This window comes from Anomalospiza imberbis, chromosome 2 (genome assembly GCF_031753505.1).
Source record: "Anomalospiza imberbis isolate Cuckoo-Finch-1a 21T00152 chromosome 2, ASM3175350v1, whole genome shotgun sequence".
NCBI classification, from domain to species: Eukaryota; Metazoa; Chordata; class Aves; order Passeriformes; family Viduidae; genus Anomalospiza; species Anomalospiza imberbis.
This window is the reverse complement of record NC_089682.1, coordinates 25,882,982-25,910,867: the sequence shown is the minus strand read 5'-3', so window position 1 is coordinate 25,910,867 and position 27,886 is coordinate 25,882,982. Positions and strand designations below refer to the sequence as shown.

Genomic DNA, 27,886 nt, shown 5'->3' with positions numbered 1-27,886 from the left:
GGGAACACTAAGGGGAGTCAGTGAATGATGCTGGGAGTACTCATAACTATAGAGTGGATTGGATTGGGCTGGGAGGGACCTTAAAGATGGATCAAGGTCCAACCCCCCCGCTATGGGCACGGAGACCGTGGGGGGACGGGGGTGGAGCCAGGGAATGCTGCTGGGGGCACTAGGCCGAGCTGGGAAGTGATACTGAGAGTACTGGCAGGAAACTGGGAGCAATGGAGGGAAACAATGAATGATACTGGGGGGACACGGGGAGCGCTGAGGAGCGACAGGCGGTGGTAGTGGGTTATCCCTGAGCCCCGCCTTCACCTGCGCCGCTCCGCGCCCCGGGCAGGAGGGAGCGGCCGCCGCGCCCTTCCGGGGCGGAGGTGCCCGCGGCAGGACGGCGCCGACCCCCGCCCGCCCCGGCGCCTCCCGGGGACGCTGCCCCGCCGTGCCGGTCCGGCGGAGCTCGGCGTGCCTCCTCCCGCCCGGCCGCGGGACGGGCTGCCACAAGTGCTGCGGGGTCCGAGCTGTGCTGGAGGCGAGCCCCGCTCCGCCCGGCCCGGCCCGGCCCGGCCCGGCCCGGCGGCCGAGGAGCGGCAGCGCTGGGGCGCAGCGCCGCGGGGAGCCCGGCGCGGACGGGCGGGAGCCACCCCGCTTGCTGAGCGCGGCAGGAACAGATTAGGAAACCTCTGTGCGGGGACAAGCCCAACCATCACAGCCCTGCTAAGCCCGCAAACTGTAGAAATTACTTGGTGGTAGGTACAGGGATAAGCAGAACTCGGCAAAAAAGGAGGGAAGGAGACGTACGCACGAAGGAGAAGTAGAGAAGTATAGCGAGGAGAAGTAGAAGCGTATCATTAGTTCCCTCCCCTTTTTTTTTTTTTTTCCCTAGATGCCTAGGACAACACCTTTTAGGTATTTAGGCCTTTGTTTTCTGCAGCTGTTGTTTTTTCATGCCATTCATACCGAGGAACTCAGTCAAGTTTGCAGGAATCTTGTACGTAGTCTCAGATTACTCTATAACTTCATAGAAAATGAAGTCTCTAAACCAAATACTTTCTCAAAAGTCAATGGAAAATTATTAATTTTATAAAATTCAATATTTTACTAAAAAAAGTCTATTTTAACAAAATCTGAATTGGATGTTTATGAAAATCCATTCCCTTCCTTAGCAGCAATCACATAAGCTATCCCTTATTTTCTAATTCATGGCTAAAACAATGAAGATTTTGCTTATTTTGGCTTTTGTTTTGTCACAATTACATAGCTCTCTGGCCACCAAATATTCTACCACAAAGAACGCACAAATTTCTAGTACAACAAACACGTAGAAAAAATAGAAATTGAACTATTTGGGATCATTACATAAATACTAAGAGAAAGAACATATGACTGTTTCTTTACAGGTCACCTTTAATGTAGGTGCATTTTATAAATTCAGCAGTTTTTATTGCTGGTTAGATTGCAAAATGTATAATTTAATGCACACTAAGTGCACTGTGGTCAAGCTAATGTTGCTGTTCAAACTCTAAAGGGACATTGGTCTAAACACCAGTTTTCATCTTGGTTACGACTAATAATTTATATTCATTTTGCAGCACCTCCCATTTTCATGCTCCTATTTACAGACCTAACACTTCTGTGACATAGGTTTCTGTACTTGCATCTCAGCTTCAAGAAATCATCACTGAAATTGAATGGTGAAAATTTTAAAAAATCCATGAAATAACAGGAGTTTTTCTCAAAATTAGCAATTCTGCATGAGTTAACACAAAACTTCCTTATTTTCTGTTTATTTACAAGAACAGTTACATATTAAAATAACATTATGTGTGCATGTCATCAGTCTTGAGGAAACTAGTTTATTATCAAGAAAAAACTACAGAAGAACTTCATGAACATAAAGTGATAGTTTCAAAACAAAAATTGCAAAGCTGTAACAGGAAATTATTTCCATTGCCTTTTAGCATACCTCTCTGTCTAGCTATTCCAATTTCAAAGAACTTACAGAATATTCATATTTTGTAATATTTTTTCAAGTTATTCAGCTTTTATTCAAACAGTACCATTTAGTCAATCCAATCTGTTTAATGACATTGCTTGTTATCTGGGTTTGGAGTGAAAGCAAATTTTCAGATTTTGCAGAAAGTTGCTTTCTAAAGTTTTCTTTTAATACTTTCAGTAGTTTCTTTCATCCAGATGCCGCAATCTTATTTTTTTCACTTTATTGAGTGTCCCTGTGTGCCATGCCCATGTTACTTGGTGCACCTCATGGAGCATCTCTGAAGGGAAGGAAGTTCACCTGCTGAGCTGCGAACAGTTAACAACGGTTCAGTTCTAAGCATGACCATCATGGAGATATTGCTGAAATCCTTGCTGTTTCCTCAGCTTAGGTAACTAAGGTGGGGCTGCAGGAAGCATTTTCCTCAGATCCAGAGCCTGGAAGCGACTCATAAGTGTACGTTGGCTGCATTCCCTGAGGTGAAAAGGGGACCAAAAAGCTCCTGTCTTCACTGACTCTTTCAGTCCAGGGCAAGAGGACACACAGATACAGCTATTTCCAGACTACTGCTCAAGCAACACTGAGCCATTTTTCTGCCCTTCCCTACACTGCCAGGAAAAAGAGAAAATGAGCATGGTTGGGTTCTGGGCACATACTGAGGTAAAATCCCATGCTACATTAGTCCTTTGTGCCCATATTTCCACAAAAAGGGCTCCTAATTGTACAACGCAGAAGATAGCACTGGTAGGACACTGAAAGTTAGCACAGGACCTTGCCAACTGAGCCACGTTTGTGCAGGGAGGACTGCACAGCACATATATTTGACTTTTGGAGTGACAAGCTTCTCCAGGGTCAGTGTTCAACTGAGGAGGGTGTCAAGGTCACACTTCTAGACTTAGGTACATCAAATCTGCCTAAGTCAGGCTTAAGGTGCCTGAGTCCTTTATTGGATCTATCCTAAAGTGACCTGCTCAAGGTCACGTTGTGACTTAGCAGTCAAGCCAAATGAGGAGCCTTGATCTTATTGGTCATGGATCTGTTCTGCCTATTAGGCAATGTTTCACTTTTAAGCAATTTATTAAACTAATCACCTTTGTCTTTGAATATGCCATCACATTTATTTCACTCCTCCTTTCTCATTTTAAAAATTCCTAAAATTACCTGTATGCTGTATTTTCTAAATTTCTTGTGTCTTTTCTGACTGCAGATTTGACCTCCTGTTCCATTGCTCTCTGTTTCTCCTTCCTATTCTTCTGATTGATTCCTTGTGATCCATTACTGGCCTTTCAGGATACTCCTACCTGCCCAGCTGAATTATCACGTTCTCTAGATCTTACTCCTTACCACAGAATCTCACACCCCTTCTGATTTACTTACTGTGTCAGTACAGCTCTGCTTGAAACATCACAATCATTCTATAATAGCATTAGAAATCAAGGTGAATACATTAGTGTGCAAAAGATGTACTTTTCTTATGTACAGATGTATTTTCTATTACTTTTCAACCCTTATTAAGTTACTCAGTTTCATCATTGCAGTGAAAATGTTGAGACCGGTCCAAGGGCAGCAGCTCACTACATGCTGGATTCTCTTCTTGAGGCAGTAATGTATATTTTTGCAGTTTAGTCCACCTTGACTTTGGAGGGTGGGAAGGCAGAGTTTAAAGCCAGGCTCCAATAACGTGTCACAGTTCTCACAAGCATGCTGGTGATACAATATAAATGGATAACATGTTAGACTTTAGGATTTTTGTTCTAGATTTTCGTTTAACATCTGTTTAGGTTCCTGCTTCCTACTATGGTAGTGGCTATCTCTAGTATTTCTGGCCGAAGTTACTAAATACTTCTTGGAAAAACTGTATGTAGGTGATAAGAGTTGACTTGGGCATGTGTGAGAATAGTGTGAGGAGTGGGAAATGGCAGAGATTGAAAAGCTGTTAATTGTATGCAGCTTATCTGCTTGAGAAACTGGTATGTGCTCTGAGTGAAATTGTTTATCCTGCAGTGTTCCTGGCTTTTCCCCTATAGCACTTCTTAATTGTGTCTCTCCCTCTATTATGTTTCTGAAAAGTTAATGAAAATAACAACTTCTTATTCTTGAGTCACCATATATTTAAACTAGTTAATTGGTACTAGAAAGATAAATTATTCCCTTAGTGAACAGATGTTTGTGTTTTGATCTATTGAAATAGTATTTTTTCAGATCCTTCTGAATATTGTTTGTGAAAAGAGATACCAATAATAATTCTGAAATATGCTTTATGTTGAAAACATTTCACTGTCTGGAGTTTGTGACTTCATTTGAAGAAGAATATAACTAACAGTTACGGTGGTACTCTGACAACTTACCTGCCCAGGACAGATAACAAATTGAAGGTGAAGACAAAGCAAGTAAAATGACGAGCATCAAACTGCTCTGATGATGATTGCAGTAGGAGTAGCCCAAAGGACAGAGGGAGACTCAAAAAACACTGGACATTGAAGATCACTCTTGCTTGACTTTCTTTGTCTAGATCTGTTAGTTTTGATTTTTTTCCAGAAAACATGTATGTGAAAGAGACACATTTCTGGCTCTTTGACCTGTCTCCTTCTAACCTCTGGCAATAATGCATAACTTCTCTTATAGTCAAAAGTTAAATGCACTGTCATTATGACAACATATAATTCCCACATCCTTGCTAACAAAGGTGACCTTTGTTAAATAGTTTCTTAACAAAATCCTCTAAAAGAACAGAGCCTTCTAAACAGATGCAATCAAACAAATGCACATCAGTTAAAATAATTTGGCTGCCATCTTCTTCCAGCTCAGGCAGTCAACTGCAATTACAACCAAGATTTGTTCATCTGCTTTACCTGATGCAAGAGATCCAGTCCCTGGCAGCTGCAAAACAATCCTCTTCATCAGGAAAGGCACACGAGTCAGGAAGGTCTTACTGCCGACACAGAACAGTCACATGGACCATTTGGAAGACTTGCCCCATCACTGTGAAACAGTGTATGACACTCATTAAGAAGAAGCCCAGCCTCCACCAGGGAAAGCTTCTCCTAGGAAGAGAAGAGTCTTGCTGTTGGCTGCTATGGTTACTAATGTGATTTTCCATTTACTTCCTTGTTCACTCACCTGCTTTCTCATTCAAACGCCACGCACAAGTACCTCCAGAGATATTTGTTGTTGGAATAGTGACAAACCTCATTAGTGGCAGCCATGCACAATCAAAGAGAAAAAAGATACAAATGATCAGCAAATAAACAGAAGAAAGGAAAGTGCTGGAATGTATGAGTATTGTAAATAATATTCTGTCCTTGCTGCTTTGTGAACTTTGTGTTCTCTTCACTTTGGATTTGCATTAATGTTAGTCTTGCCTTATGTCTCTGTTTTACACCTCAGTGCTTCGATCCGGCAGAGAACTCCCCACAGTCAGACTCCTGTGACTGTCGAGCTGAGTGCAGCATCAGGATTTAGATGAGCAAAATATTGTGGTTTATTTTTGGTATCTTAAAGGGACAAGCACATTATTTTGCTATTTTATTTTGGTAGCACTTCACAGATCTTGTTCCCACCTTTACATAGATTTTTTTCACTTTTTACACATTTCTGATCAGTCTAACTGTATAGTAGTCCTACATTATGAAACTGTCAAATTGCAAATAAATTGCATGTCTTGAGGCTACTCCCCCTGGCCCCCACCAAGTATCAAGAGAAAAAGAGATAACTTTTTTTAAAGTGTGAAAATTCCTATCATTTTCCATGATAATTACCAGATGGACTAGTTAATACAACTAGTATTTATCATAATGCACTTCCAGGTTAGAAAATACTTTTTGAAAATACTTTATAGCCATAAAAGCAAGCAGCTGATTCTCCAAAAGGGGAGTAAATAATAACAATATCACTTTCTGGCTACTTTAATGCCATCTGTAAAATTACTTTTGTTTTGATGTAGCATTCAATCGAAGCTGGAAGAGATCGTTTAGTGGTTTGCTCTTTCCCACCAAGTAAGACATTAAATATAGCAATATCAGCATTCTGGGCTTCAAAAAAAGCTGTGGTTCAGGTTTCTCAAGAATATCTGCTTTTTCTCCTGACTGTGTTCAGTTTGTTTTATAACTGTTTATTTAGGAAGCATGAGTAATTGCAAATCAATACATAAAGTACCAGAAATATTAAACACCACAAAAATGAGCCTTTCACTTAGATAATAATGATGCAGTCATACAGTCATCAGATTTTCCAGTTTGAGAGTTACTGCTAGCTGGAGGACAAATTCCTAAGAAAGGGACACAGCACTGCAGCCTAAGGTATCCTGACTTGTCCCACTGCCTGTGTACCTTTGCATTGTTCTCTTTTCCCTTGCCTCTTGTTCTTGAAAGCTGCATGCTCAAGGGCTGGGAGTGGACATGGTAGAGGAGTGCTGGTGGCAGGAGAATATCCAAAATAGGTCCTTTCTTCACCCCTTCATGCCTCCTGATGATCCCCCCAGTCAGTAGGGATGGAAGTAGGATGGCTATAGTCCATTATTTTTCCTGTAGGTAAATCCCAGGTGACAGTGATGCAGACTGCATCTCTTTCATTTCCATTGTCCAAAAAGCATCAGCATTTCCTCTCAGATTAACAAAAAAAAAAAAAAAAAAAAAAACCAAAAACAAAAACAAAAAAAAACCCAAAACAGTATTTCTATATATATTTTTGGCCATATGTTCAGTATTAATGGTCTATACATGGTTTTTTCATCTGCCTGTAGCATGTACCAGAAGTGCTTTTATGGTGACAGCTTATTCAATTGAGAAGTAGTTCTTTAGGATGTTGCTATGTTTTCCCTTACTGCAGCTCTGTCTGTCTCATCTCCTTGAGCACTGCAGAGGTTGGGCATGATGAGCATTTTGTGGATTGGGAATCTTGCTGTGAGGGAACACAGTGAGACTTAGCATTTTGTAGATGGATTAAATGAAGTGTGTGAGATCCCCAAAGCTTTCAACCATGACAACATTCAATTCCATCATGTCACTTGCTGTGAAACATGCAATGACTACAGCCATTGCTCCTTTTTTTCATGTAAGTTTGCCTATAATTTTAATATAGTTGCTGTTACAAGTTTGTTCCAATTGACATTTGTATATTAGGAAAAATTGCTTTAGTTAAGTAGGCAATAATTCCAGGAAGAATGTTTCTTTCTGACAGAGATGTATTATCACAAACTTTTACATCTTTACAAAAGGGCTCATAAAGATATAAATTAGTTGCATAAAAGGGCAAAAATAAAAATTATGTTAGCATTTTCATTGTCTTATCTTTCCAGAGCACAGCATATTATCTTGTAAAATATCTCTATATAATTACAGATGTTTCAATTCCATATTCTCCTTTAACATTCCACACATTTAAATCCTCTAGAGGGGAGCGGGAAGGGGAGCCAGATTTTATAGAGGCTGGTATTCTCTGTGGACAGAGAAATTGGCAAATCTAGCTCTGGTCTGCATAAATTTTTTAAGCATGACAAAATTTGTGCAGCTTCCTGAGAGTGTGAAGGTAGATTTTTGTGACTATGAAAGTAGCTTGCCCACTGACGCTCTGTGTGCTTTTGGTCTACTGCAGGTTTGGTTTTTTCTGTGTCTTCCTTTATTTCATGTAATGGGAATAAGGATTGTGTGCTAAATAGAAAAGGAGTAATAAACAGTAGTGATGGCATCCATGCCGTGTCACGATGCTTCCCAGAGCTGTCAGTTCTGAAAGGAAGTCCACCTGACTTACAGCAGAGTAGGGAAATCAAGCCCACCTGACTTACAGCAGAAAGGGAATCAACATCTACACAGGGTGAAAAGGCTGGTGAGGAAAAGATTTTACTAAGAGGCTGTAGTTTGCAAAGCAGCAGTCTTTCCTGAGATGTTCAGACTGTGCAGACTGAGGTGGCTTGTTCTGAGGAAGCTCATGTCTCCATGTAACTGGTCCTAAGTTCTGGTTAGGCAAACCAAAGCTCTTCCTGGCTTTGTGTTATGGCCTGAAAAGCCTGTTTGCTGGAGTAGGCTGTCCTTGCAAGGGACGTCAGTTACCACCTTGTCAACAGGTGAAAGCCAGGACCCAGGCAGAAGCTGCTAACGGGGGGTTTGACTTTCTACTGTCCAGAAATGTGGGACAGAACAAAATACCCTTAGCTAGGAATTAATCCAGGGGAACTGATGTTTAGTAGTAGTGAACTTACAGTGGAGATGGATAATACAACCAGAAACCATTTGAGAGGGATGTATCAGTAGTAAGCTAAGTACTATGAGTAAGTGCCACCAACACTATTTGGTACCCTACAAATAGACATGTCAACTAGGGCAGTCCTGCAGCAGCCATTCAGTGTTTACTGATTTTAAGACAATTAAGGCTGCTGTTGCTTTGCCCCATTTTGTTGTAGCATCAAAGCTGGCTGGTGCTGGAAAGGAAGGGCCAAGCTGTGACAAGTGCATGGTTGGTATCTTCTACAACTAGTGCTTCAACATCCCCAGGTGAAAGGAGAGAATAAAAACTATCTGACTTTTTGAGTATGCCTCTTTCCTTTACTTCCTAAAATAATTGTTTACTGGCAGCTTACTGCCTAAAATTAGGCCACCATTACAAAAGATCTTCAGTGTTACTGCAGAAAGATCAATGTGGCTGAATTCTCCTATACATGGAGATGGAGCTGTGATTGAAAGCCAAGTAAAGCAGGAGTTCTGTCCCGAGAGGCACAGGCCTGCCCTGATGCATCTGAACTGGGGAGTGCATGTGCCTGTGTGACATTTCTAGAATGAGTCCTATAATGGGTATTGATTTATAGCTGGATATGGGAGGGGTTGTTCATGTTTACATAGTGCTGTTGAAATTGAGTTCTACAATTAGCAACTACTTTGCCTCCTCTACACTGAGAAGCACATGAGCAAAGAGGAATTTCAAATTTTTGCCTTAGTTTTCCATATTGCTTAGAGAGGGGAGTAAGGGAAATGTCAGTTTTTCCACTCTTCCCTGCTATGCCCTTCCTCCCCCTTTGAAAAGAGAAGGTGGCTCAGGTTAATCATCAAAGGCAAGATATTAAGAACACAGTAAAGGGATAAGAGATTTATGAAGGCTTCCATGCTTTAAGGTCATGAGTCAGGGATTCCTTCCTTGAAATACTTAGCCCTTAGACTGCCTTCCCGTCTTTGTTTACTACTGTGCAGTCCCACTGATGTTGGTGGGATGGCACATGAGTAACAGATGAATTTGCTCCTAACAGATGAATTTGAATCACACTGAATGAATCTGAATGGCTTCTTGCATTTCTGTAGAGCTGCTTTGAGCTTGAGGGGTGGTGACAGTGAAGACAGAAACAAAGTCTTATGAAAAAATTTGACCAGGTCTTGGGCAACTGCTAGCCAGAGAGAAGAGGGATGAGGGGAAGGGAGTAGAGAGAACAAAGGTGGGTAACTCTTATCAATTAATTCCTGACATAATTATTTATAAATGTGTACATGACCATATGCATACAAACTTCTTTTTTCTATTTAACAGCATGATTACAGTGAACCCCTTTAGTACCAGTCACTGTATACACATACACTCACATAGAGTAATACAAAATCATGGCACCTTTCTAATAATGCATAGCCCGGTGTCTGATGCATTACATATTTGTATATATAGCACATATACAGGATGATGCAATGCAGATCCATATGAATTACACTATTTGTAGAGATGAACTTGCTGCTAAAAAAGAATTGGAATACAGAAGCTGAAACTGTATTACTACAGTGTATTATATATCCCTTAAGTGTTACAATTATGGGACATAAAAGCTAATTTTAGTCAAGAAGCAGCATATATTGTCTGAGTTCCATGAGTAGACTGCTGCCAGTATGCTTTATGCTAGTGAGCCTAAAGAGAATTTGGATGGTCCCATTACAGCTCTGTAGTTTTTAGAAAAGCTCTTAATGGCACTGAAACCCTGGATAATAAAAGCATTTGTTAAGTCATAGACTTTCTGCTCAGTCTCATACCCAGTGAGCAAAAGAAGGCTGTGGGAATACTATGTTACACACATAAAAATTTTAAAAGCAAACAAACAACATTTTATCTCACAATTGTGCATCTTCTGGTATCAGGATATATTTAGCTGTGTTTATACAGAAAGTAAATAGGTAATTGGACTTCAATGAGAATCAGTGAAGTACTCTGATGGGATTTTTTTAAGAAACTTTATTTTACAGTGAAAGCATGGTTGGGCATTTTTACTGCATGAAATTGGAAACTGCTTGAAATATGAGTATTGACTTTGTTTATTCTTGTGTTCATCATATAAACAAAATGCTATAAAATAACCTTACTAAATAATACAAGAAAGGAACATTTAGTAATAAAACTATTGTCATCTCCAAAGACCTAGAGAACTACTGAGGTGCTTCATATGCGTATAATGTTTTAGAAATGCACTAGTAAGTCTTGTCTAGAAGCCTGTATGTTTATTTAATATTAATTGGTGGAAAAATATGAAGTAGATAATGAGACCCCCCCCTACTTCCATTACACATTCAAAGATGCTCTTATTCCAATACACAAACATTAATTGAAATAGATACTACTTATTGCAGCTGTTACTCAAGTATTATTTTTGCTGAGAAGAACATAATTGTGCTTTCTTTTTGCCCAGCAATTTTCCTTTTGTGATATAATGATATGTCCTGCACTGTACAGGGTTCCCAGGTCTTTCAGTCACTGCTGACAAAACCTAACGTGTCTGTTTTGTATATAGCCTGTTAAGTTGGTCAGGAAAAGGAGAAGACAATGAACTTTCCACCATGACTAAGGTTAAAAAAGTGCTTTCTGATGAAATATCCTTTCCTTTTTTCAATAAGCTTAAATGTTACTCTTCCTATGCTGATAGGCTGCCAAGGCTTTTATTAAAAGCTGGAAAATTTGGCATGTTTTCCCCTCAGACCTGAGTGGATTGTTCATACATCTGATGCAGGCACATATGAGGCAATCAATTTATCATGCTTGAGTTTTTTGTGCCCTTGACATTTATGTCTTAAAAATCAAACCAGCCTGGAACTGCACAGCACATTGCAAACAGGAGGTGCATCCCTGCAGACTTCAGCTATTTAGCATTGGTTTAGTTGTAAGGGGCAAGTAGCTGTAAAGCAGCATAATTTTTCACTTTTTATTTTCACTTTTCACTTATACATCATATTTAGAACCCTGAACACGTGGTCTTTGTGATAAGTAGGTATCAACAATATCATAATTTGATGTCTGTCACATTCGGATTACTTTTGTTGTGATCTGCTCCAGGGCAGGTTTCAGCACCAACCTGACAAGGGTGAAGGTAGGGGACTCCAGTTGTAGCAGCTGCAGAATATACCAAATACCATGCTAATTAGTCTTTAGCTTCTGTTCAACAGGTGAAGAAATTTTTAGACTGTCCTAAACTACAATGGTAAACTGAAATGGGAGGAGGAGAGGAAGTTAGGGGCAATCAGATATGTCAAAATGGCTTGTTTTCTCTAAATCTGTCCAGTAAAAGTCATCTTTTGTATCAGCAAAATAATCTGGAACATTAAGTAACAAGAAAGGAGACCCCAGAAATACCTCAAAACACCATTTTGGTCCTATTTGTGGAAAAGGACTATAAACAAAAATCTGTCTCCACAGAGCATTACAGAGCCAGGAATGCAAGCTCAATGAACTTTTGGCCAGATTTACAGAATCACTTACCAAATGTAAATCTCTGATGAAAGGAAACAATAAGAAGGGAAGAACAGTTTTCTGGCATCTAGTAGGCACTTCAGTCCCTGGAAAAATAATTCTTCGTGTTAATATGATTTATGGGATGCCGTCATGATTTATGAAGATTCTCATGTGAAAGGAAGAGGCCAAAATGAATCTATATATCAGGGACAATAAAAAAATGAAAGAGTCAGCTCTATGATAATATTCTAGGAATACTGATGGATTTTTTTTAATCCTGCATTGATTAATAGTGCAGAAAGATCACGGCTGGGAAGCTGGCTAGTGGAAAAGGACCTGGGGGTGCTGGTGGCAGCAGCTGAACATGAGCCAGCTGTGCCCAGATGCCCAAGAAGGCCAACGGCATCCTGGCCTGTATCAGCAATAGTGTGGCCAGCAGGAGCAGGGCAGTGATTGTCCCTCTGTACTCAGCACCAATGAGGCCACACCTCAAATCCTGTGTTCAGTTCTGGGCCCTCACTGCGAGAAAGACACTGAGGAGCTGGAGCCTGCCCAGAGAAGGGCAACAGACCTGGAGAAGGGTCTGGAGCACAAGCCTGATGAGGAACATCTGCGGGAACTGGGGTTGTTTAGCCTGGAGAAAAGGAGGCTCAGAGGGGACCTTATCACTCTCTACAACAACCTGAAATGAGGCTGTAGCCAGGTGAGTTTCACCGTCTCCTCCAAGACAACCAGTGATAGGACAAGAGGAAATGGCCTCAAGTTGCACCAGGGGAGGTTTAGATTGCATATTAGAAAAAATTCCTTCACTGAATGGGTTGTCAAGCACTGGAACAAGCTGCTCAGGGTGTTTAAAAGACGTATAGATGTGACACTTGGGACATGGCTTAGTGGTGAAGTTGGCAGTGCTGGGTTAATGGTTGAACTCAATGATCTTAAAGATATTTTTCAACCTAAATGACTCTGTGATTCTATGATTATTAAGGGACTGTTTTCTTCAAGGTAACATTTTTTAGTATTTCATGTTGAGTCCACAAGTCCAGATGTATCAAACCCACACATTTTGGTTGTGCTCCATGTATATAATTTCAGCTATATTTGACTGAAATTAGGTCATTGAATTCAGTTCAAAAATTTCTGCCTGTTCACCCAAACTACAGTTTAATGAAACCAATTTAAAAATATGCTTGTAGTACCTCAATTTGAGGGTACCTTCACTGTTCTGCATATTACTGAGGTTTTCCTTTTTTTTAATGTAATTAAATTTTTGTGACTTTTCAACATCATTCCTCTCTCAGTTGGGTATGATTTTATATATTTACCAGTTTTCCATTGATATCATACAGGACAGAAAGTCTTCAAGAAAGTCAGGGTAACAATCTCTGCCTGGAATTTCATGAGATTTTTATGTCTCTTTGCAGTTTGGCCTAAACAAGTAACAATTTAACAAGTATTCTTTACCATAACTAAATATGCCTGGTTTAAATAAATAAACCCCAAAAAATACTAATGCAATTACTAGCCTCATTGTGGGTCAATGCTCTTCCAGTGGCTTGTTGGTTTCCATTGATAGGGAAGTAATTGGTTTATGTGCTAAGAAAGCTGATTATGATTCCCAGATAGAGCAGGAGGAGGGTCTGAAAGAGGTAGAAAAAATGTAGACCAGAAGGAGCCCCACATGGGAAAATACCAATGACCTATGCAAAATCTTCATTAGTTTAAATTCTGTCTCTCTTACATACTTCCTTGCCCACCATGCTCTATTACTTATAAATGCTGAAAGTGGTGTGCACTGCTGTGTTATCATGCAAAGAAAAGGGAACTGGTGGAATGAGATGTGTATAGAGAGGCTGAAGTCACTGAGATTGAGCATGGGAACAGCAGCCTGAAGCCTACAGAGAGAGGGAGAATCATGGACTGTAGCCAGTGAAGGCTACAGGTACTCAGGAAAGGTCAGACTTGTATTTAACCTAGTACTCTTGAGAGCCAGAATCTCTCCTTTACTTTATCTGTTCCCTTACAGACAATTCAGAAGGAGTAAATCTGTAAATGATTGCCTGAACAAGCAGGATCAGGTTCTGCTGTTTCCTGCAAAGTTCCAACATAACACAGAAAGAAACCAGACACACCTCGGCACACTAATTCAAGTCCCACTTGAAGAAATTTTTAAAGCAAATCAACCAGACACTCCACCAAGCAGAGGAGGTCTAAATGATTTATATCCTAGCCATTGCCCTTCTGTGGCTAAGTTTAATCTGTCAGTTCATATCTAGTTAACCTTTGAAAGAAAATCAAACACTGCTGCTTCAAAGGCAGAGTGAGCTTGATACTACCTGGTATGTCAAGCCAGAATAGCTGACATGCAAATTAGGATCCAAAACATTCACTCTTTTATGATCAGCCAGGTGCTGACAAGATCAAAAGGACCCCTAAAACCTTTGAATTTATTGAAGGTAAATTGGGGAATTTGTCTGGAGCTTACAGAAAGGCAGAGAGGACCCTAAGTGGAGACATGGGCAAAACTGCAAAAGACAGTGATTAAAAAAATACAGACAACTTTTTCATCACCCAAATGATATCTCTTGGTCAACATTGCATTAGTGAAATTCCGAAGAATCTCTGATTGACATCTTTGATATGGTGATGAGGTCTCTTACAATTCACCTTCAAAATTATTCAGCATATAAAGGACTGGGATAAAAGGGCCTTTGAATACTAAAGGCCATGGGCTTTTTCCTTTGGTTGAGACTAGAAGTCCTAGGGAATCTGAATACTAAGTCTGAAAGTTCCCTTAAAGACTGTTTTCTAAAACTGATAGCCCATCAAGAGAAAGAGCCAGGGAAGTAAGATAAATATTTCTGTGTAATAGAATATCTGATGTTTTAGTCACCTCCTCAAGTGATACGGAGCTCAGAATAGGTGCATTTTGATTACTGTTTCCTCTAAACTAACAAGATTTTCAGTCTTTTAATAAGCATTGTCTTGAGAAAAAAACTTGTATCATACTCTTGGATTTACAAGTAGAACAGTTTCAAGAGTGAAACAGCACTAAACCTCTAACAGGGTAAGTAAGACGTTAAAACATTAAATCCTAAAACCTTAGATGCTATACCTCAGTGTCTTCCAGTGGGTGTTAAACAAGAAAGCAACAGACAAAAAGTGCTTTCTCTTCAGTATCTTGTTACAAGCGCATGGGCCAAAGGATGTAATTAAAGGTTTAACCAGCATTAACACATGATCTCATACTAAAAATACCATCAAGAATGCATTGAAATTGGCTAGCCTGCTTAGCTTTTTCTCTCTTAGCAGTGTCAACAAGAGCATCCGAACTGTTCAGCCTTGAGAAGAGGTGACTGAGAGGGGACTTTGTCAATGTCTGTCAGTATCTGAAGGGAGGGTGCCAAGAGGATGGAACAGGCTCTTCTCTTCTATCAAGCAATGGGACAAGAGGCAATGGGCAGAAACTGAGGCACAGGAAGTGCCACCTGATCATAAGGAAGAACTTCCTTACTGTGCTGGTGACCAAGCACTGGAACAGATTGCCCAGAGAAGCTGTGGAGTCTACCTCACTGGAAATATTCAAGAACTGCCTGGACACAATCCTGTAAAATGTGCTCTGGGATGATCCTTCTGGAACAGGGAGGTTGGATCAGATGACCACTGTGATCCCTTCTAACCAAATCCATTCTGTGACTCTGTGATTCTTTAATATCAGGCTCTACTGTAGCTGCCTAAGAATAGACTTTTACTGGAAAAATCAATAAATGGTAGCCAATAGTTTTCATCCAAATCTGCATTATATAAATTTTTACTGAACGTGCAAGGACTAAGAAAATATGCTAGAAATTTCAATGCTTTCCTAAAATATTTGTCCCTTCTATCTATAAACAGGAAGCTTAATAGTTCACTTTTTTTTGTACTATTGCCTGTAATATATTTTGTCTTTCTTGTCATAAAACAACACTGTGAGGCAGAAGAAGTACTTTCTCCTCTCTTGCCAAAGGGAACTGAGAACACACATCTGTGGTGCATTTTGTGTGTTGTTTTATGTCTTGATTTTAGTTCAGATTTTCCAAATGCAAGTGTACACCATGGCATGAAATCTAGGAGCTGATTTGACTTATGTTTAAATGTCTGCACTGTAAGAATTTTCACCTGAACAAAGTGAACCCTGCTGTAATCAATGAAGACCTAACCAGTGCAGGCAGGGAGCTCAGGGAAGCTTTCAGATGACCAGATGTGTTTCCCTGTAGACACATGTCTATATTCAGACATTTCCACTGTAGACACTAGCCTACTGGGGGAACCCCAAGTGCTACATAACTCCAAGTGCAGCTGGATATGCTGATACCTCTGCATCCTGGCTGAGTCCATGACAATATTCAGCAACAGCCCTTCTCACAGGGTGTGCCCTGTGGCTGATGGAGAATGTCAGCCAAGGAGAGTGAGACTGTGTGGAAGTGGCAGTGGCCCTATATCCCATGCAGCACGGACAGCTGGGGTCTGTAGGTCTCTGGAGCCCATGCAGCCTCATCCTTTGATCAAGGTGGTCACGGACCAGCTACTGAGTGAGGCAGATAGGGAACAAAAGTCTGTCAGGAAATATTCTTGCTGTTATCCCACCCTCTGTCCTATGGGATAATACAGATATAAACAGTATGATTCAGACCAGATCCCATGGGAGTCAGGCACTGAGCTCCTTTGGGATTTTGTCTCCACGTGAATTATTACAGGTTATAGAGGAAGTCTTTGAGGCAGAATATAAACAAATTGTGGCATGCCAAATCTTAGGCCAATGTTTTACACTTAAATAATCCATCTTGAAGTGTCTCATGATTATTTTTTATTTTTCTGAAGTACATTAATTTAAAACACTTCTATGAGATATAGAACTGGAGATATAGAACTGGCTGTTAACGCTTTACATCTGTTTTCATTGAACCAGAAATAATTTTGAATTCTTCCATTTCATTAAGGAACACTGATGTGTCACAAAAGAAGAGACAGAGTGGTGTTACGTGTACTTTGTGCCTCTGAGGAAAGGTGCTAAATTTGCTCAGTGCAGGAAAAACAGGCAACATATTGTACGCTGATTTTAGCACAGGTAGACAGAAAGAGGGTATGCCTCTGACTTAGGTTGGGAGGGGTATGGAAAGATGACTGTGATGGAATGTGTGCATTCAGCGCAGTCAAGGATGACACAGAGGTTTTATGAAGTTTAGTTTCTATACGTTATATCATGTAAGTCGGATGCAAAACAAGCTTTAGAATGTGCAGCAATGTGTAGATAGACTGTTATTTTACAGAATCTGTGTTCCCCAGTGTTGCACACCACCTTGGGTACCTTCCCCTCTCTATTGCTAAGGGTCTTCTGTTGGCCCTTCTGGACGCTGCCTTTCCTCGCAGCTGGGTGCTCCTGTCCCAGGCTGTCCCACAGCCTCAGTCCTTTTCCCTTGCTGGCCCCACATGGTTGCTGCCGCGCTGTTTTTCACCCCCTCAGCCCAGCAGGCACAGGGCTGTGCTGGTGGTGGTTCTCCTGAGGAGTGACCAGCAGTGGCCCGACTGACCCTTCCCTCTCCTGCCTCTCCCCTCCGCTGCGGTGTCTGCTGACCCGAGGAGACCCACGATAGAGTGCCCAGAGCAGTCAGCGCAGAGCACTCCTGCAAGCCCTGATCAGCGCTGACATTGTCCACAGAAACACCAAATGTCACGGGGCCTGGGGCAGCTCCCGAGGGCACCCGGGGCGTCCCCGCGGGGAAAGCGGGACGGCGGCCGCACCAGCTGCCCGGGGACGGTGCTCAGCGGATGATCTGCCATCCCTCCGCTTCTCAGCTGCCTTTTTTTTTTTTTTTTCCCTCTTTTTCCTCCTCTCTCCTCTTCCCAAAAAGTAACACAACGTGAGAAGTACTGTAAGCCACTGGCTGTGAGTAATTGCCCCTGACAACACCACTTTGTGCAGGTGACTCTGTCTCAGCATCCTCTGCGCAACAAATGTAACCTTGGTCAGAGCTTTTTAGGCCAACATTCTTTGATCACAATGCATTTAATGATATCGAAGTTGATATTAATGTTATTGATGCCATAATTATTGAGAGTGAAAAATGTTACTTTAAACCCCTCATAATATTCTTTTATTTTTTCCTCCTGCACCTTTACATAAATACATCCCTGCTCTCACAATCAAGTCTAACAGATTTTGGTACAGGAGAAGAAACTGTCTTCATTTAACACTAGGAACATGGAGTTCCCCTGACTTCAGTTATGAAAAAGATGTATTTATGGAATATGGAAAATCTGTTATTCCCTGGGTTGTTTGCCTGGCTGATATTAGAACACCAAGTCTATGATATTTGCATTCCTGGCATTACTTCAGAAGAAGCTGAATCCCAAAGGGGTATAAACCTCCAGGGTAAGTGTAGGTTAAAGCCATTTCCAAAGTAACTTCACGCTGCCGGCACTGATTTTTCTACTTACTTAAGAAGTCAATAGATATTTAGATCACTGAAGACTGTATTTAAAATCAGTTTCATGTGGTAGAAGCTCTGTAATATGCATAACAGGGAATTGCCAAAGAGTCTTAGACTAAGGCATCTTGATTTTATCTTCTATATTAACTGTAATTTTTTAAAATAGAGAATATTTATATTCTTCCTATAGGAGTGTGTAATCTGGGCTATTATAAAGGCTGAAACCAACCACGGTTCAGATGGATAAGGTTATTTTCCTAATATTTGAAAATATATAATGTTATATGCAATAGAGTAGAAATAATCACATCTATTGTTATATAATGTCAAATAGTTTTGTATCTAATATCAAATACAATTATTCAATAAAGTCAGATCAGTCCTGTACTATCAAATATATGCTGACATTTGAGAGAATGGTGGGGTTTTTAAGGACAAATAAACATGGTTATTTGGAATATTGTTTTTAGTAAGATAAAAAGATTGAATTCCTCATCCACAAGAAAATTTTTCTTTTTTAGGATATATTTTTAGAACTTGTCATACTTATTGAAAAGACAACACAATGGCACAGGCAACAAAAATAATACTTTAATACAAAAATAATACTTTAATATAAAAATTTACTTTAATAAAATTATTCAAAATTTTTATTCTGTCCACTACAGCTCATAAACCACTGCCTAGTATAAATAATATTTCATAGACATCTGTGTCAGTTAAAAATATCTAGGAATTATGAAAGCTATGCCAAAATGGTGAAACTTTTGGAGCCTGCTAATTCATTTTATATAATGATGCAATGACAACGGACAATTTGACTGTGCATTTTAACTAAGTACTCATTTTTAGTACTAATTCATATGAATATCCATTTAAGCCTTTAAAGGAGACTACTGCATAGAACAGAATTTCAAATATTTGCTCTGCTTTAACTGCCTTTTAAGGAGATTTTTTTAATCTTGCATTTTAAATTATGCTAAATGTCAGTGTATCACCCATTGTTTTAGCTGGTATTTACCACTGTAGCTTTTTTCCTAATATAAATTTTGTTTACCTGTGTATCATAAAGATATGTGTTGTGTGATGAGCTGCATACAATCATACAGGTTTATGATCTAGGTATTTGTATGTCACATACATAAAGTTGGCTTACACCCCTTCAAGTTACTCCCTGTTTTAAGGCATTCTACCTATGCTGTGAGTTAGTGCACCTTCATGACATCACAGGGCAACTTTCATTTCCTTGCACTGAAAAACTCCTCCAATCTCTCTCATCTTAAACAGTAACACAGTCCAAGAAAATTTCTGTAAATCCTTGCACCTCTTAGAGGTAAGACTGTGCTACTGCGGAATGCTGCTAGCTGTAATCAAGCCACAGAATCATAGAATCTTTTAGGCTGGAAAAGACACTTTAAAAAGTTCATTGATTTCAACCATTAACTCAGCACTGCCGAGTGCTAAACCATGTACCTAAGCACCATATCTACATGTCCTTTGAGTACAAGTGATTGCAAGCTTGATTTGAAGTTGAACACAGATCGTGCTAGAGTTATAACAGCATACCTGTTCTATACACCTCATGTCACAGAAGCGTCTGTACTGACTTTTGCAATGCCTTTGAGTGAAGGTGAATAGGAAATCAAAGATATAATGTAGAGGAGGAATTAAATTAAATGTTCAAGACATAGCTCTGCTTGAAACCATTTAACACCTGCTACTAATGACAGCCACCACTAATCTTGTTAATTATTTTATATTCACATGATATTGTTCTCTTTTGCCCTCTTAAATATTTTTCTCTGTTTAGTACATGAATGAATCTGATTAACATAATTTGAGCACTCAAATAGCACTTTTCAGGATCAGAAACCCTGTGCAAGAAATGTTGACTTTCAATGGCAACAGGGCCAGAAGGCGTTTTCTCCTCTTTGTTAGAACTTCTAAGTGCAAGAGTTACCATAATAACACTTATGGTCACCTTTATTTCAGTTCAATAAATTCAGTGTTGTGCATTCAATTTGCTGATATGGAATTGTAAGATTATCAAACAATCCTATAAAATGAATATGTGGATTTTCTTTATTTGAAGCATGGATGCTTTGCTACTCATATATTGACAGTTAGATCCTAGATAAAGAACTGAACCTCAAGACACTATGATGGGCCAACTGGACAAGATTTGCATAAGTGATTAAATGTAGTTTTTCAAAGTCCAAATTATCTCCTTGAATTAATCAGTATTTGGCTAAACTTTTATCATTAGAATATGGTTTTAAAGGAAAAATACAATGTGTTTTACCTTGTTCCTGGTTCAGAGTGGACAGTGGTCTGTAAAATTGCCACATGATGTATTTTTTTCCTTTGAAATATTTTCCACACTGAGAAGTTTTTAAAGGTATGCAGTTATGCAGATATCTATAGTGGACAGCTGGTACTTTTAACTATGTTTCTAGGTAGGAGTAGGTGAGCAACAAGAAGACATCCAGCTGTTAAAAAATATTGCTGGGGTTTCACAGACTCCTGTGGAAGCTGAAGAGCTAGAATCTGCAGTTCTGCTATTCCTTCAGAAAGAGGCATAAAGTATTTAACCTGGGGAAACTCCTGCAGGTACTGACTCCCATGACAGAATTTTTCCTTTAGTGGAAAAGAACAACGAACCTGGTCCTTTGAGGAATTTCCACCTTGTCTTACAAGTAATCTGTGCTGAGTTGACAACTTTCTACACCACATTTACAGTGACGTTAAATAAGGTCATTCAGAAAGTGGAATTGCACTGGTGTTAAGCTGAGTTAACCCTGATGAAGTACAATACTAAAATATTTCAAATTTAACAATTATTGTTAGCTTATGTTTTAAGACAGAAAACTAAAATCACTGGTAGATTAGATGAACTGTGTAAGATGCATTATATTTTCCTCCAGGTTCTAGTAATAAAATACAGTTATTCTCACTGATAGGCTTGTTGTGAGTATTTTTAGACTAAGGCAAGTATTTCTAAGTAATGTAACTGCCCTAGAGTAGTGTGGGTGTGTGTGTTCATGTGGCCAAGACAGGAAGGAATCCGTAGTTCAGAAGAGGATTTAATATGTTGTCTTCCAAAATACATAAGATAGATATATGTTCTTTCAAAATCCTATCATAATAGTCATGAGAAGGTGTTCAAAATTAATGTAATGCAATATCTTTCTATTGGGTTCGGACTTGTAGAAGCTGGAGTGGGATATTTTAATTTTGTATGAGCAATTCTCATTCTAAATGAATGGAATGGGGATCAGTGTTTCCATATTAAGAGATGGTTCTGCCACAGCTCATCTTTTCCATCAATAGTAGATATCTGTCACCCCTGGCAGTTGAGAAATCCTAACTGGTACTGACTGTTTTCAGATGTATTTCAAAATGAGACTTAAGCAAAGGTTCTTCTGTTGGCAGTTTGAATCATTATTTGACTTTAGTCAGTTTGCAGATGCAAACAGGCATGTTGTAAATACACATGCATTTTTACAGCATGCTTTATTAATTCTTTAAGTTAGAGATTGTCTGTTCATATCTGTCAGAGGTAGATTTATTGGCATGGGCTACAGGACTTTTAAATCTTTTCTTCTCATAGCCTACCCCATTAGTACCATCAGCCTCCATCATGATGGTGGAAAAAAATACCTGTACAATATTTCATGACAGTTAAAGTCTATCCATAGCAATGCCTTGATTTACTGAAATATTTTTAATTTTCAGTTAAAACCTAATGGTACTTCACCCAGTCTTGTCTTAGCTCTGAAAAGACAAAAGCATGACTGTAGTTTACCAGCTAAGCAGTTTGTGGGAATCCCAGAAATACATTTATATGTGCTTGACATTGTGTGTTGTTGTTTTCATTATGCTGGATGTCTTGCTCCAAGGTTATTTTCTAAAGAATTCCCAGCAAATGCAAGCATATAATTAACAATCAGTTTTGCAAGCATTTTTGCTGTCCTTGGAGCAAGTCTGGTATTGTTCTACCAGCCCCTAATCAGAACTGTCAGTGAGCACCAAGGGCCAAGCTGCAGAAGACAAACATCTGTAAGGACAGGAATGCAGGGGGAGACTCCAGGACACTTGTCTATCTTAAGAGGTATTCCTTTCAGGAGGACTAGGTCACAGCAGAATTTTAATCAAACAAAATGTCCCATATCCATCCTCTGCAAAAGGAATAAAAACTATGCTGAAGCACATGGAGTTGATTCAGGATTAAATGTAGACTGTGAAACAACATGAGGTAGAGTCCCAGTGCCATAAAATGTTAAAATCAACTTCTGTGGTATGTAGCTAGAGTCTTTGTGGCAGCAGTTGTACATTCCCAGGAAAATGGCCAAGGACTTTATATAAAGATGGCTCTTGACTATGTGAATCAGATGAGAAGCTCTTCCAAGCAGTAAATAAACTTGCTCATCTTGTGTCTGAGTCATCAAAACTGGTCTGTCCATGACCTCTAATTAAAGGCCTTTTAATTCTTTGTCCATATTCTTGTCTAGTTTTTCCTATTAGTGAAACATAGGAAGTATATACAAATAGTTAAAATAATAGACTAATACATATCCAGAAAAATGTATTCCTATTTTTACAGGGAGAATCTGAAGAAATAATTCCTTCCTGAAATTTTACCTGAGATGTATTTTTACTGGTAACTTTTTTTGCTTTTTCTCCTGCATGCACACAATGGCTGTTCAGAACATGAAAATTTCAGACCTTAAAATAACATTTCACCTATGTTACTCAGCACAACAGTCTGAAAATTCACATGAGAAGAGGTACATTTCTAGTGATGTGGAATGCTGACACATTTATGTTATGGGTTAGCATGCATGTCAAAAGAAATGTCTGGGAAAGACAAGAGGCTGTTGTGGTTTTTGATTTCTGAAAAATTAAATTATTAATCAATCCACACTTTTATATACTGATGTATGTAAAAGATTAACATACCTCAATTGTAGAGATTAAGGAGAGAGACCATAAATCTTGTGATAGAGAAGTTGATGAATGTTTAAAAGGACATATTCCCCAAGCACCTTGCAGATCTCAAGACTAAGACAAGGACACAGTATTTTACAAAAGGGAATTAAAATGTTCTTCTCTTTTCTGCCTGCTTCGCCAATTGGAAGCCAGAGATGTTTTTCAGCCAGAAAGTCTTTGCCTGCAGGGGAATAGAAGATTACCAATCTGTTTTGTTATGAACAGCCTATGCAAAAAACATGCATTTGCTAAAATTTCTGAAAATAAATGGTGATGGATTATTGTAACTATCCATTTAAATTCGTTTTGTCATGATCACATCATGAACAACAGAACATTGCAGTGGAAACATACACACAGCAGATTGTCCAAATATATAGCAGGCTTGTTGAATATAAAGGAAGTCTGCGGTCCAGAGTCCTCAGCTCTGTCGACAGTTCGGGACGTGAGCAGCGCTCAGCCTGTGGAAAGGGGGAGTGCTGCTGCTGAAGCTCCCTGGGATAACTCCTGTCCTGTCCAGAGACAGAGCAGCCACACCCCTGTGAGAACTCTACTGGTGTGCACGCAGCTGTCTCTCAGTGCATGCAATGCATTCTCTGCACAGTTGTCTCAGTACAGAGCTACACCTGACATCATTGCTACAGAGGCTTCTTTGGACAGAATTCCTGTCAAGAATTTTAAGGAAAGGTTTGCTTGCAATCAGCTGATATAAGAATATAATAAATGATTACTTGCAGCAGGCAGGTAATCCATTGTGGAACTGTAATGGGAAAAGAAGATGGTATTTGTGAAGAGAAACTACATATTAAATTGTGATGGTTCTTTATTGTCAAATGTTTAAAAAATGAAAGTACAAATGCTTTGATTGGTGGTGTTGCCTTTGACTGTGTTTCCGTGGTTTTTTCAGTTATTGTTAAGCTATGTTTTTTAAGTCTAGAAAATATCATTAAAATATTGTTTAAAATTATTATAGGCTTAATTTTGTGCATCACTGTGATGAAAGTGTGGTTCTATCTATACCAACAGGCAGTCTTTTGGTAAAGACTCAGGGTATTAAAATAATTGCTTCTGGATATATACTTTTAAAAAAAGAACTTGGCAAACCAGGCATCACAAAGAATTAGATAACAAGTACATACTGGGGCCTCTCCATGGTGTGGTCTGGGCTGTATCAGAAGCATGTGCCCATACTGTGGAGCTCTGAGTTCAGATACCACTGGATGTGGGCAGATTATAGTAAGATAACTAAATAGATTCTCCCCCTGTATGTCTGTTCCTCTTTTTTTCCTGAGGGCTTGTATTTCTATGATAAGGGGAAGTAAAGAGCCTAAAAGTGCCTTTAAAATTTCATGGGCTGCAGGTGGAGAAGGTGTCTGAGGTGTCTGAATTCCTTTGTGAAATGTGTGTCACTAGACAAAAGGGAGGAAGCAACTGAAAACCAAACGAGGTCTGGAGTCGTGCACAGCCTTTGTTCCCCCCTCTGGTACATGCCAGATAGATCCTATTTCAAATATTATTAAACTCAAACTGAACTTCTGGAAAGTGATATTGAGGAAGAACATATTTTATGTGGAATAGTGCTGTAGAATACAAGTGAGGAGAACGTGACTGTGAGCAACAGTGGGAGTGTTTTTATTTCATCTAAGTTTGAAATAGGAGAACACGATAGACTGCTGAAAGCAACTCTAGCAATATCCAGTATCCGGAGAACAAAATCCTTTTGTTTCCTGACCTCGGCCTCATCAAACAAACCAAGAGAAGTGTTATTGAGCTGGAGGAATCTGTTTACTGGAACAAATACTGAAGCTCTATGCTGGCATCTTAGGGCACAAAAGATGTTGGAACAGAACAGTACTATTCTAGAAAAGACAAGCAGCAATCATGCACAGATGACAACAAAACAGAAAATGAACTTGAACTACAAAGTAAACTCTGTCAATAATTTTGTTTCCTTTATTTAGCTGACAGCTCTACCTAAAATTGATCTCAGTTACACTGACGTAAGATGTTTTAAGGACTCTTTAAGTGACACCTACATTAAATTGTTTGAAATGTTCAAGTTAAATCTGCTTGTGCATTCAAAAATGCATGATCTGGTTGAGTGAATAATGAAAGTGAATAGGTGAAAAATATCTATCCAAAATTAATGTCAGTTTTCTGTTTTGTTGAGTAAATGAAGCTAACTGTTGTTTAGTGCATTCTTGTAATGAGCTCTGGAAGCTCCTATCAGCTTGCTGTAATATCAAAGACATTGTTTAGTATTTGTTTTTTGTTTTCTCTACCAAACAGCATTCAGTATATGAATATTCTTTTACTCTCTATCTTGATATTTATTCTCTGGTGTATGTAACTAATAGTCTAAACTATGCACTTTACTTCTTGACTGGATGATATGTTTTAAAAACAGGAAAAATATAGTGTATAGCAAATAATGCATTTTTATGTTAGACTACTTGTAATAATGTCTTTATTTTTATTATGCTTTGTGATTTTTCTGCAATTTATGCCCATTTTTGAATACTTATGGATTAGTGTAAGTCATAGAAGACAACTGAATTATCTGTTTTTTATTTAAAATCACTTCTATTATTAATAAAAATATAAATATATTAATTTTATTATGATTTTACAAATTACATGCCAATACATTATCAAGATTTTTCTAAAAGTTTATTCATGTTTCTAAGAAGTATGTACAAAAAGACATGAGACAGAAAGAAATTTTTGAATAATGGTCCAAAAGTTATAAAACATACTTCTGGTTTTTATCCTTAGGGGAAAAAAATTGCTATAAATGACATGATGAAACTTGTAATCTGAAAGCAAAGAGTGAACTACACATACCAAAAAATCACCAGCTTCAACAAAACAGGTGCAATAACTCATACGACCCTTCCTCACACCTGCAGAGAAGAGCTGGGTAAGCAGTTGAATCTTGCAGGGTGTCCCGAAGGTCATCGCCTCAACCTCAGGCTCTCGTGCACCACAGCAGTGAAAGCAGGTGTCCTGCATACCTCCTCTTGTTCTCCCAAGGGTGACATTTTGCCTTTTTGATTTGACTTGGTTCCTCTGGCATGCTTGACAGTATCATGTTTTCTCATGCACTTGTGGAATTTGTTCATCTAGCAGAAAAAACCTAAAATCAATTATCTGTAGCTCCTTTGCAGCTCCACGAAGGACTAGGACATGATATGCTGATGGACTCAAGGGATCAACCCAGTCTAAGCAGCAAGTCATTTTATCAGGAATCTAAGAAAAGAGATGCAGGTGTACAGTTCTGTGTTTTCTATAGTTAGATCCGACTTCTGCAATCCTGTTTTCAGTGTCTGAAGCTGAATATCCTCTTGCTACTTAAATTCTGAATGTTATTGTCTCTCCTGACCAGCACTGATATCCCCAGTTGAAATCTCATATACCTGCCGAAACACCCCTGATAATTAGTTGGATTCTGAGTGAATTTTAATTCTACAAAATTTATTTTTGTGTTCTCTTTTCACAGCCTGTTCTCCTCCCCCACTGCTACAGAGTCCTGTTATTCTGGAGTATGCATGGCAAAAGAACAGAACGGCAGATGGGGCTGCTCCATATTTAATGCCTTCAGGGAGAAGAACACAAGGGCATGCAGAGCACATGTGTGGTCCAACATCAGTCTGTCAAGGCAAACCCTCAGAAATGTGGGAAGCTAGTGCCCCAAGAGTGAGAGTCACAGAGACAGAACAGCTCAAACCCCACTCCTCTGGTGCAAGAAAGCTTGCTATTCTCATAGGAATTTATGAAGCATTCAATATGCTATTTTGTAAGTCAGAGATTTTGCTCAGAAGGCTGGGGAAGTTTTGGATGAGAAAATGTGAAGAGGGGTACCATCACCTCTTGTTTCTCTGGGAGATAATAGTGTGGAGGGCACTAACAATACAAAAACTAGATCCTCACTGGTTTGAATCTTAGAGACTGTACCTCATGTGATCTCTGTGCTCATTTACAGAGACACTGAGAGTAGCACACTTTGTATAATGACCTGCTTTATTATGTTCATATATCCCTTATCCCCAGGTGGTGTTGTATTGCTTAGTGATCACCACAAAACCTGTCTTTTGCCTTAAAAGCAGCGATTTGGCTGGTGGGACTGGGTAATGCAGAACCCTGAGCAAGCTGTACAGGTGGAAGATCTTTCTCTCTTCCAATTCACTCCTTTCCAACCTTCGGAGCAGTTTCACTGAACTTTCCCTGGACCTCAGTCTGCTCTGTCTGGCTAGCTTCGCTGGCTGTGAGAAAAGAACAGGACTCAGCCATGAGGAGATGACATGTATTCCTCCCATAGATGAAGAATTGTAGAAAGGAAAGAAAGGCATCTGTGTGCTGCACCACACGTTTGTTTGTTTGTTTGTTTTTTTAACAGCTGAAATGATGAAGTGTGAACCTGCAGAACTGAACTGCTGCTGTGGTTTTTGCCGGAGCAGAAGTGGAAAAGCTTTGGGAAGAGCCCATGCCCTGGGGTGTGCATAGGGAAGTTAGTTTGGTTTCTAGGCAAGTCTGGGCTGTCTCTAGAGTGTGCACAAACACCACCAGTCTCAGACAGCAGGCAGAAAACAGGAATATGTGTTGAACAATTAATACATGCTGGAACAGCAAGGCAGAACTGAACAGCCCTCTTCTCCCAAGCGAGAGCTGCAGTCTACATTCAGACAAGGATACCATACGGGCCCTTTATTAACGAGGGGGTACGTGCTCTTCTCTTCGTTTCTGCCGATGTGCA

At 39.5% G+C, this 27,886-nt stretch overlaps 1 long non-coding RNA gene across 1 annotated transcript; it reads right to left on the bottom strand.

The window, feature by feature from the left end:
- Positions 1–19,206: 19,206 nt before the first annotated feature.
- LOC137468438 (uncharacterized) lies at positions 19,207–27,886 on the bottom strand. Its single transcript, XR_010995942.1, has 2 exons — positions 26,037–27,886; positions 19,207–23,314 (listed from the first exon to the last, which is right to left on the bottom strand). It is a non-coding gene; the product is annotated as an uncharacterized lncRNA (long non-coding RNA).